Genomic DNA, 12,756 nt, shown 5'->3' with positions numbered 1-12,756 from the left:
AGAAAGCGGTTTTGATTGTTTCCCAAGATTTAGAAGTTTCCAGTGAACAGATTGATGTAATGGTGACTCTGCAGTCTCTGCTCACATGAGAAGTAGGAGCTGAAGGGATTGTAGGACAAGAGCAGAGAGCCGTCCCCGTGAACCCTGCACGCGGCGGTGTACCCTCCCGGCTGATGTCACCAGGGTAAAGTGCAGGAGATGTCATGGGTCTCTGGTGTCTCTACAGATGTATAATTCAGATACACACCACTACTGAATACCAACAGTTTAAAGGGACCGGAACACGTCATAAAAACAACATGTCACATCTTTTAAGCAATGAGGGTCTGGATGAGAGAGAGCTACTGCCCCTTTATTTTAGCTAAGACGTGTGCCCCTTCAAGTGATTGTCTCTCTGGGGTACCCGAGCAGTGCCAATGAACTAGTATTCTGCTCGCTTCCAGAGAACAGAAAGGTGCGCAGCTTTGGCCCATGTGTTTTAAAGGGGTTGTCCGAGACTTTAACATTGATGGCCTATCCTTAGGATAAGTCATCAGTGCCTGACCGCTGGTGGTGCAACAATCGACACCCCCATCAATCAGCTGTTCCCAGCCAAAACTGCAAAGTTGTGGAGCTGCACAGCATCGTCAAAGGAAAAGTGCCGCTGCCGGGTACTGCATAGCTGCCCCCTACTAAACTGAATAGGTGGCAGATATGCAGTAATTGGCCACTATAGAGTCAATGGAGCAGTGCAGCTCCACAACTGAACATTTCCGACCCCCTCTGGGAACAGCAGATCGTCTGGAGTGCTGGGTGTCGCACCTACAATGAACAGACATTGAGGACTTTGACATTGAGCACTCCGCCCTTCAGCATGTGGTGGATTTTAATTGCAGCAAGGTCCTACCTACCCATAAAATCAGACTTGGATGAAAGGTATTCACATTTTCCCAGGAATTCAGACTAAAGTCTTAGGCTATGTGCACACGTTGCAGAATTGCAGCGGACATTTCCGCGTCAATTCTGCAACTTGCAGAATGCTAGCGTTTTCCAAGCGATCTGTAGCATCGCTTGGAAAACTGATCGACAGGTTGGTCACACTTGTCAAGCATAGTGTTTGACAAGTGTGACCAACTTTTTACTATTGATGCTGCCTATGCAGCATCAATAGTAAAAGATCTAATGTTAAAAATAATAATAATAATAACAAAAAAAATTGTGATATTCTCACCTTCTGATGGCTCCTCACGATGCTCCCGGCAGCTCCCGTCCCCAGTAATGCCTTGCGGCAATGACCCCAGATGACGTAGCATCACGCGAGACCGCTAGGTCATCACAGGTCATTGTCGCAAGGCATCGCGAGGAGCGGGAAGGCTGCGGGGGCCGCCAAAAGGTAAGAATATCACGATTTTTTATTTTAATTTTAATTTTTTTTTTTTTAACAGGTATATGGTTCCCAGGGCCTGGAGGAGTCTCCTCTCCTCCACCCTGTGTACCAACCGCACATGATCCGCTTACTTCCCGCTTGGTGGGCATAGCCCCATGCGGAAAGTAAGCGGATCGATGCATTCCTATGTGTGCGGAATCCCTGCGATTCTGCACAAAGAATGAACATGCTGCGTTTTTTTCCAGAATGCGATTCCGCTGCGGAAAAAAACGCAACATGTGCACAAAAAATGCGGAATGCATTAAAAATGATGGGATGCTTATGTAAACGGGTTTTTTTTAGGCGGAAAACGGAAGAAAAAAACACTAAAAATCCTGAACGTGTGCACATAGCCTTAGAGAGGTATTCACATTAGACACGTTAGGACCCATCTGTTTTGAGACCACAGTGTCATTGGTTGATGGGCATGCAGGAATTGGCCAAATCACATGCTAAGCGTCTCATTTTTTCCCTAGTATGCAGAAGCAGTATTGCTATTGATATTTCACATGGATATGCTTTAGCACTACAGAGTGCAACTTTTTTTTTAGTTTATTTATTTTTTTAGTTTATTTTATTAATCCTAAAAACAGGCCATCAATGTTAAAGTCCCCAACAACCCCTTCAAACCTTTGTTGGGAGTCTCAGCACCAAGACCCAAACTGATCTAAAGTACTGACTTATTACAAGTTTTTAAGGGGCAAAACCTCCCTCTTCCTGTAATCTTTCTCGGCTTTTTTGCTGCTAGTGACTGATTACGCTTTACAACAGGCAGAAGTTGCACAAAAGCAAGACACCTAGTGGCCAAGGTATCGAAGTACCGTAATTGTTCAGAGGGCAAGACCACAATTTTGAAATAGTGATTTGCCGATGGTCTATCACATTATTATATTAGATCACGTTGTCTGAAAGTACAGCGATTGCTTAAATCTTGCGAAGCTCCTCTTTAAGGCACGTTTCCTACCCACTTTGAAAACATTTTAGTGTTGATACGCCATAACACATTTCAATTACCGTACATTTTTCTTGCTTTTTAAAATAAAATAAAATAAAAAAAGACGAAAAAGAAAAGCTTGGTATGGAAAACACCTCGGGTGTTTTACCCGAAACTGGTGAAAAATAGCATTTCAACAGTACAAAGGGTATTGGAGTCATTTCCTTCAAGAGAAGTAGTTTTCCTAAAATAGAACTCACTTTTACTTGGAAGCGCAGCAGCTGATACAAACCGTTTTGATGGGTATATGACATTTATCTATAAGTTTTGTGCATATTTAAAAGGGACCATTTGCAATAAGATTTTTAATCATAGAATTTTTATTTGAGCAGTCACCAAGTGAGTAGATCTGGAGTTGCTTCCTACTGAACGTATAGAAAGCATCCTCAGCCAGCAAACTAGATATTTCTGCTTTTTGTCGGGATGGTGGTTCTCGTCTGATTAAGCCTCTCTCGTGTTGTAGGCAAACAACCTGTATGTGTACATGTAAACTCGTCTGCCATTACACATGTCCTTGAATAATATATACGGTAGCTGATATATAGCCCCCTTACTACACCTCCACTAGTCCAAAAGAATAAGCAAAACTACGGATGAAATTGGAAGACAACGTTGCATGTCTAATATCCTTTTACTAGATGTGAATCATTGCTCCTGTTTTCTCAGTGCAGATTCGTCACAACACCTGAAGAGTTTCCGGATGCCAGCAAAGTGAATGAAAACCCTTAAATCTCATGCACACGTTGCTTATTTGTGACTTGCAGATTTGGAGCAGATCAGTGTTTTTGCTGCAGATTGAACCCATACTAATGAGTGGGGAAAAATCTGCACCAAAAATGCAAGGGAAAAACAGCAGCAAAATCGGGCGCGTTCGCTGTTGCGTCTTTACTGCCAAGAGGTGCAGAAATCTCTGCACCAAATACTTAATTGTGTGCCCATACCCTAAAGGATAAATATTAAGGAAAGTGTAGAAATAATTTAAAAAAAAGTTCTTTATACTTTAAGGTAACTTATTTTTTCTACATATGGAAGTAGTTGTATGTCTGCACAGGAGATTGTATTTATTTTTTTTCTTATTGTTTTCATTTATATTTGTACACATTTACTTTTTCGCATCCAGAAATCTTGTGATCGTCAGGTCCTGTAGAAGTACCAATGTTGCCGCTACCTCTATTCGCTACTTAGCACATATTAAAGGGAATCTGACAGTAGGATCCACCCTCCTAAGTAGTCTATATGAGTGCACAGGACACAGAAAGTTATAGAAAATGATACCTTGAGATCTGCCATCTGATGTCTTATCTCAGAGAAATTCATGTTTTTCTTAATATGCAAATGAGCGGTTAAGATCTATGGGCCGGACATAGATCTCCCCCAAAAATGTGAGCTGAGTGGTAGGGTAGTGTACATATCCAGCCACAGCTCCATTTAGACATGAATAGATGATATTTTCGATAAGGCGAGTTTAAAGCTAGTACCATGCCGTACATTCAAGTCATATGGCGCGATACAGGTTAATAGGTGTGGCTTCAGGGAAAAAAGCTCAGGGAACAGACCCTGATGTAGAAAAAAAAGGCAGGGGGCGGCACAGGCAAACAACCTCCACTATTACACCCACAGATCCAAGCTATAAAGCACTGTATAATACGCATACATTTCTTTGTTACTTCCAGTAAGGCTGTCATATTAGATTGTAATGTATACTACATTAGCTGGAAAGAAAAAAAATATGGTATATATGTTTAAAAATAGAAAAATAAGACTCTGGAGGTTTAAAAAAAAAAAAAAAAAAGGCACAAAAGCAAAGTCCGCAGTCAACATCTTGAAAACAGGAAGTGGTAACAATGGGTGACATAATTCATGGGCTTATCGTCAGCCGCACGCCACCCCGCAGTATCGCCACCTGTGATCCGGACGCTCTCCGCTTTTGTAGTCTAGAAATACTGTACAGAAAGGGAAGATCTAGATCAGAGTCCTGTCCCAAAATCTCATAAATGGTAAATTCCCCTGTATACAAAGCTCCTTCTTACGAAGTCCCACTACTTGACATGAAATAGGACTATAATTAACCCAAAAGCTCCCTGTGGCCCCAAATACCGGCACAACTGGTTCTTCCATTAGCCAATACTTCTGGCTCATCAGCAACATTTTAGTATCTGTATCTATTATGACACAGGCAGTGTGCGATCACAGAGGGTGAGGGTGTAGAAAGCCAAACCCTGTGCATATGGGCTACGGTGTAACACTATTCGGAGTGTAAAGAGGGACTCGTGTTATGGAGATCACACTGCCTGATATTATCAATGAATGACCAGAAGGGGCGTAAAGTAACACCCCATTTCATCGGATCACTTCTGGGTCCTCTTTTGACAAAAGTAGTGTCCAGGTTCTCACGATCATTGATTGACCTTAAAGTGGTTTTCCAGGCTAGGACAAACAAAGCAATGTAAGGGTACTGTCACACAGTGGCACTTTGATCGCTACGACCGTACGATCTGTGACGTTCCAGCGATATCCATATGATATCGCTGTGTCTGACACGCAGCAGCGATCAGGGACCCTGCTGAGAATCGTACGTCGTAGCAGATCGTTTGGAACTTTATTTCGTCGCTGGATCTCCCGCCGTCATCGCTGGATCGTTGTGTGTGACAGCGATCCCAACGATGCGTTCGCTTGTAACCAGGGTAAACATCGGGTTACTAAGCGCAGGGCCGCGCTTAGTAACCCGATGTTTACCGTGGTTACCAGCGTAAAAGTAAAAAACAAACAAACCGTACATACTTACATTCCGGTGTCCTTCAGGTCCCTCGCCGTCTGCTTCCCGCACTGACTGACTGCCGGCCGTAAGGCAGTGGCACAGCACAGCAGTGACGTCACCGCTGTGCTCTGCTTTCACTTCACGGCGGCACTCAGTCAGTGCGGGAAGCAGACGGCAAGGGACCTGAAGGACACCGGAATGTGAGTATGTACGTTTTTTTTTAACTTTTACGCTGGTAACCACGGTAAACATCGGGTTACTAAGCGCGGCCCTGCGCTTAGTAACCCGATGTTTACCCTGGTTACCCGGGGCCTTCGGCATCGTTGGTCGCTGGAGAGCGGTCTGTGTGACAGCTCTCCAGCGACCACACAACGACTTACCAACGATCACGGCCAGGTCGTATCGCTGGTTGTGATCGTTGGAAAGTTGCAGAGCGTGACAGTACCCTTACTCGCCGAATTCTAAAAGTGTGTAATGTGCTAACTGTTGGGGTATGTGCACACATTGCAGATTTGCCTGTGGAATTTTCAGTGCAGATTCTTCCCTCTCTTGCCAGAAAAAGCAGGTGCGGATTTGCTGCATTTTTTTTTAATGCAGATTTGTCAGCGTTTTTGTAACCTAAATAAAGCTAACATACTTGAAAAAAAAAAAAAATCAAATAAAATTGTGATGTCATATCTTATCCAACCTCTTCATTTACATACTCCATTGAAAAATACTGTTTACACAGATAGATAATAGAAAGATAAATACCAAGTCCAATGTTTAGTAATTAACATACGGTAATAAAATGGTACAGAGAGTTAACACACAAAATCTGTGTTAGACCAGGGTCACACTTGCGAGAAACTCGCACGAGTCTCGCACCTCAGTACCCGGCACTGCCGCCAGCACTCGGGACCAGAGTGTGCGGCTGCATGTATTTCTATGTAGCTGAACGCTCAGGTCCGAGTGCCTGCAGCAGTGCCGGGTACTGGGGTGCGAGCTTCTCACAAGTGTGACCCCGGCCTTAAAAGCAATATGTTTAATTTGGAAAGAAAAAATTGCATGTGCTCCAGCGCAATTTTCGAGTCCAGAGTGGGAAAGCCAGCGACTGGGGGCCGATATTCGTAGCCTGGGAAGCTCAATGGGTATTAGTGATGAGCGAATATATTCGTTATTGGAGATTTCCCGAGCACGCTCGGGTGTCCTCCGAGTATTTTTTTAGTGCTCAGAGTTTTAGTTTTTAGCGCCGCAGCTGAATGATTTACATATGTTAGCCAGCATAAGTACATGTGGGGATTCCCTAACAACCAGGCAACCCCCACATGTACTTATGCTGTCTAGTAGCTGTAAATCATTCAGCTGTGGCGAAGAAAACGAAATCTCAGAGCACTAAAAAGAGACCATGGCTCCTGCAGTGTTATCACTGAGGGTTCAATGGCCTCTCACTTTACAGCACTGCTGCGTAAGAATTTTCCCACACAGCTGTGCTGCAAGTGACGGTATGAACTATACTGTACTCACAGCGGCGGAGAGATACAGTGCGGAAGGATACCTTTCGTCATGGTATCACTGGTGCCCCTGGAGAGCGGTCGCATCTGCTGATGTGATGGCTATCCACGGGAGATCGTCATGGGACACTCGTTATTACATGGATTACTGCGGATCAGGGAGTATACTTTCGGATTATTATTTTTATATTTATTACAGGAGAATCGAGGGCTTCGGGGACTAGGTGATTGGTGAATATGTACTCTATGTTGCATGTATATATGTATGTACTGTACATGTGTGTATGTGTTTTTTTTGTTTTTTTTTTACACTTGAACACAGTAGCCTGATGATGCGACTATACTGTCCCATCATCCGGCTAGTTGTCATTGTAGCAGGCATAGCCGGATGGGACTAGATCGGATGATGCCTGAATACATACAGACCCGCACACACAGCCACACACACACAGCCACATACCCCCACAATCCCCACACAGACACAGCCCCGCGATCCCCGCACAGCTCCGCAGACCCCCGCAGAGACACACAAAGACACGCACATCTTCTCCGCACACACTCTTCCCCTCCCGATCTGCAGCATTTCTCGCACCTAACTCCACAGCAAAACCGCAGATCCTGCGGTCTTGCTGCAGGATTTGATTGAATCAATGGAAGTCAATGGGTGCAGAAACGCTGCAGATCAGCAAAAAGAATTGACATGGTCCTTTTTTTTTTTTTTTTTTTTTTTTAATCTGCAGTGTTTTTGGTGCGGATTTTTCCGCACCATTAGCACAGCATTTTTTTCCCCACTGATTTACATTGTACTGTAAATCACTTGTAGATCTGCAGCGATTCTGTGCGGAAAAAACCACTGCGGTTCTGCAGGAAATCCGCAACGTGTGCACATAGCCTTAGGATTTAGCTCTGCTTGCTGATTCAAACCAACTAGATACTGCTTCTCTCAATAAAATCACATACTTGGTTTCAAGTGACCAACTGCTTGGCAAACAAAGGCTTAGGATACGGCAAACTACACCGCTTGCCAAAAATGTAATCTAGCCTGTAAAACCCCTTTAATATGGGGTCTGCACTTCACCTTTGTAAAGATGCCTATGGAACAAAGAACAACTGTATGGTGTCCAGACTCTTCCCGAGTGGCAGATGTCAAGTGAAAGAAGGATGAAGCATGTTCTATTTCAACATGCCCAATCTTTTGCTTTCATGGGAGATATGCCGACAACCAGCATGAGAGGACTGTCTACCGAATTTTCGGCAGATTGCCTTCATTGATATGAGTGCTTGGTCATGCATTTAACCCTAAGGTGATGGACACCATTGGTAGAGGTTTAGCTCCCCTGGAAACAATGATCGGGTGCTAACGTTTGAATGCCTTGATCCTTCTCTCCCAGAGATCAGGAAATGTTGAGAGGTCTGCCTACATATCAGTTGGACAACCAGTCTGTCGAATGCGTATGGGGGCAGCATAGGTCACTTGCCGGAACCAAGTCTGCATATGGGACTGAGCCGGGAGGTTGACTAGTTGGACAGGCGGATCCCCGGCAGCTTCTCCCCGCCTACTGCCCTTGAGTGACAGGTCTCTCCCTCTACACACACTGCGGCGACCCACCTGTCTGACTAGTCCAAAACATGGCTCGGTCCATGGCAGCTATTAAACTGGTTTTCTCTGAAACACCGCAGCATTTCAGGGTTAAGCATATACAGCTAGAATAATACAGCCAGCATCTGACACATGGTGACCAATCAATGGGCATAAAGTAGGAGTTACCAGGTTCACTTTAATTGATAGGATTGTGATATTAAGAAAGAAAAGTATATGACACCAACTACTAATTAACTACCTATTAGCTCCCCGTTAATTAAGTATAAGAGGTTTGCAGACGTAGACATTCAGTGCATAACGATCCCCTGACTCAGAGTGACTAACATGGAGCAGCTGATGAAGAAGGACAGCCCTGTTCATGAACCCAAAATCCAATTATTCCCACCGCCCGGTAAGTACACAGAAATCATTCAGATACTGATTTATGGATTCACTAGACTGCGGTAAATGGGATCAGAACCAGCGCTTCCTAGCCGGTAACCTGAGCAGCAGCACTTTACGACCGGCGAGATGTGAAGATGAAGGTGGATACGGCACGTACAGTAATGCGCTGTGTCATAATACAAGGAAATCTCTCCTAGGGATAAAGGGAGGTGAGAGCTCGGCTGAAAAGTAAAGGATCCCAAGAACCAAGATTTTACAGTGTAAACATTTCCGATGTTCAGTGTTTTGATATGAACGTTTTTAGTCGGTGAGATTAACTAGCGAGAGGATTATTTCTGCACATTCCCTAGTTAAACCCCAGTACATAATCCTGGTGGATTTTAGGGAAGAAAAAAAAAAAAAGATCCTGTGAAATATTAGGACAAGGATAGACTGACCTAAAAGACAAGTCCCCAAAAAGTTCAACTACCATAAAAATGATACGAAACAAGAAAATGTTGATAAAAAGTACAAAAAAAAAATTAAATTCCAAAAGGAAGAAACAGAATCAACACTGTTGTTTGAAATGTGAGCAAAATAAGGTCAAACTGAACGCTAAAAAAAAATGCATAAAAGAGGAATGCAAACAATTCTTCCTTTAAAGGGAACCTGTCACCCCCAAAATGGAAGTTGAGCTAAGCCCACCGGCATCAGGGGCTTATCTACAGCATTCTGTAATGCTGTAGATAAGCCCCCCATGTATCCTGAAAGATGAGAAAGAGGTTAGATTATACTCACCTGGGCGGGCGGTCCGGTCCGATGGGCGTCGCGGTCCGGAGCCTTCCATCTTCTTAGGATGACGTCCTCTTCTTGTCTTCACGCTGCGGCTCCAGCGCAGGCGTACTTTATCTGTCCTGTTGAGGGCAGAGCAAAGTACTGCAGTGCGCAGGCAACGGGTAAGGTCAGAGAGGCCCAGCACCTGCGCACTGCAGTATTTTGCTCTGCCCTCAACAGGACAGATAAAGTACGCCTGCGCCGGAGCCGCGGCGTGAAGACAAGAAGAGGACGTCATCGTAAGAAGATGGGAGGCCCCAGACTGCGACACCTATCGGACCGGACCGCAGCGGGACCGCCCCTGGGCGAGTATAATCTAACCTTTTTCTAATCTTGTAGTATACATCGGGGGCTTATCTACAGCATTACAGAATGCTGTAGATAAGCCCCTGATGCCGGTGGGCTTAGCTCAACTTCCATTTTGGGGGGTGACAGGTTCCCTTAAATATCCTCCTTTTCTGCCTCACACATTTAAATCTGAGAAATATATAAAGACATTTTCTCTGTCTCAGAAGATCAGTCATGCCCTTTCTCCTCCTCACTGTCTGGTGTGTGGCAAAAAACAGCTGACTGCAGCAGGAGCCTCCCCCCACTGTATTGTCTGCAAGAGGGGTACATAATCCCTTCCCCCAAGAGGGGTGTTGGTCAGTGAACAGTTGAAGATGAATCTTGTCAAGAGGTAAAACTTGATGAACCTGTTTGTTTTTTCAACCTATGTAACCCCCATCAATCACCCCCCCCCCCCATGTACTCTGCAGGGCGTCTACAATACTAGATTATTTCAGACAATACAGAAAATGCTGCAGACTACAAACAGTGAGGACAGCTGTAGTTCTTGTACATGTAAGGAACAACCCCTTTTTGTGCGCTCTGAACTCTCTAATACATGTGCTGCCGAGAACGATCTTTTAAATAAACCAAGATCCTTTCACCCGACGAACAAGAGCTTTGCTCAACTGTCAGAGGATCAACTTTTATTTATTTCAAAATTATTGAGAAACAAGTATACCTGGGAGCACGATAATTAGCCAATGTGAATGCATCCTTACTGAAAAACATGGTAGTTTTTCCATGAGTCTAATATAGGGTATCGGGTACATTGTTGTTTTTGAGGGGGCAGTTTTAGTGGTCTCAGATTATTCAACATAAACCAAGTAACAACACTAAACAGAATGAAGGCCAAATTCTACTCCTTTTATCTTCCAGAGGGATTTGTTGGAATCCTTTGTTTGTTACAGAGGGCTGTGAATCACAAAGGAAAATGTGCTGACCGACAGTGCATCCAGACCCATAAACTATACGGCCCCCATACACATCTTGTAAACCCGGTTGCCTTACCTATGTCAGATCAAACAAAACCTTTAAAAAAAATCATTAAAAAAAATTCTAACAAGTGATGTCAGCTCCGCAAATGACTTTTTTTTTCCCAATTTAACGTAACATCAGGGGTCAGTGACCGGGTCCCAGTGGTAAGGGAAACTCACATCTGCCTGGAATGGAGGAGACGTAGACAGTGAGATCACCATTTCGAGCATAACAAAGGAAGCTCCTCACAAGGAACAGCTAGGCCCCGGCCTGCACCCAAACACGGGAGGGCATGCTGACCTCACTGTCATTTCTCCTCTGACTAATGTGTTTGCAGATCACAGGGAGAAAAAAGAAAAAGAGCACATTATCTTTAATCAACCGATCCCATGCCGGGAAATGCAGAACTTCAGATTAATGTTCTGGGGGGGAAATGACTCGATTAATAGGGGATGGAGCAAGCAATGTAATGGAAGTTTATCTGCAACAGTCAAACAGCAGGGAAGCGAACCAACGAGGATTGGGGCACGGACGCAAGTACATTTTGGAAAGAAAGCATGATGCGTTCCTCGATTTAAAGTGATAAACTGCAAAACTGCAATGTGTGAACAAAGCCTACAGTCCTCCTCTAGAAGAATGAAAGGCTTTAGTGTTGCCCCATAAAGCACTGGCCATAGGAGAAGCCTTGAGACGTAACTGGTGTACATGCCAGTATAGAGCAGGTTACATTTGACCAGGTGGGTATCAATAGGTGGAGCCAGAGAGAAGATTCCTTCCTTCTGGAGGGGAGCCGATGGGGAATGGTTTTCTGATCCCAAGAGATGGAAACCAGTCCAAAAGTGAGTTGCCATTTGTGTTAATAACTATTAGAAAATCTGTCGGATAAGTGATCTGCTTCTGACGTCTCTCCAGCTGAAACCACAACTCCCACCAATCACCCACCTCCGTGCTAGGAGTTGCAGAACACAGACACATCAATAGTGCTTCTTCCTTCCTACTATGACCACAAATGCTGTCCAGAACATGCCATAATACAGGCAATAATCAGGCGGCATTACACCCTCCAAGAACTGCACGGAGCAAGGAAACCATTCAGTGTTAAAGGAATGACTTATTTTGTGTTTTTCGAGGGAATGTTCATTAACAGTGTGACGCCATACAACGGCCGGGGGTTATCACAAGTAACATAAATGAGCATTTTCCGTCAGTAAGTGCTGCGTCTAGCACAGCGAGCCCGGGGACTGATCCGGAGGCAGAAGGCCCATTCATCGCAGCACAGTGCGCAGCTGTTTGCCTTTTGGGGGCACGAAGGGGAATGAAAGTCGCACATTGTTATGTATGGTATTTACTTTATACATTTGCAGGCTTGCTGGATTTTACAGTCAAAAAGGACGTTCACATTCAGACAGGGAACAATAAAAGGAACATTCAATGACAACGTGAGCGGGCGGCAGCAGCGGGCACCAACCTCTCCGCTTAGGTTATAGCATAACTGCCATTAATCTTCATACACTTGCTGCCAACCACACAGATGTGACTGGTCACACGTCACAACGGAGATTAATTACAGCGGGTGCAGGGAGAGGTGGAGGACAAGGACAGGGGAACCAGTCAGACCCAATCAGATTGCAGCGATCTTCCTCCAAAGTGATAATGAAAGCAGATACCTGATTGTTATAGTTAAAGGGCTATTTAAAAAAAGTGACAGCTCATTGTTAGAAAATGTCGTCAATATATGATCAGTGGGGTCTAATCATGGGAAATCTACCCCCAATTCTGAAAATGAAGGATGCATCCCGGACTTAGCATTGTCCCCTTCTTAGCTTTCCTTGTACATGGTTACCCAATAGCAGAGCCCGTGTGTGCACCACCGAGGAACGCTCGAACCGCCTGTACATACGTGTTACGCAATCATGTGTTCTTATACAGTCAGGACGTCTACAACTGGTGCGGCCCAATCCATCACGATGTTCTGCAGCTGCCAGGATCCATCCGGCGCAG

The 12,756-nt window shown here is 44.6% G+C and overlaps 1 protein-coding gene across 1 annotated transcript in view; it reads right to left on the bottom strand.

Annotated features, from left to right (window-relative positions):
- RNF11 (ring finger protein 11) overlaps window positions 1-12,756 on the bottom strand; it is a 32,567-nt gene that overhangs the window by 12,449 nt on the left and 7,362 nt on the right. The window lies entirely within an intron of this gene.

This window comes from Ranitomeya variabilis, chromosome 8, assembly GCF_051348905.1.
Source record: "Ranitomeya variabilis isolate aRanVar5 chromosome 8, aRanVar5.hap1, whole genome shotgun sequence".
Classification (NCBI taxonomy): domain Eukaryota; kingdom Metazoa; phylum Chordata; class Amphibia; order Anura; family Dendrobatidae; genus Ranitomeya; species Ranitomeya variabilis.
Note: the sequence above shows the minus strand (reverse complement) of the source record. Positions and strands in the feature narration are given on the sequence as shown.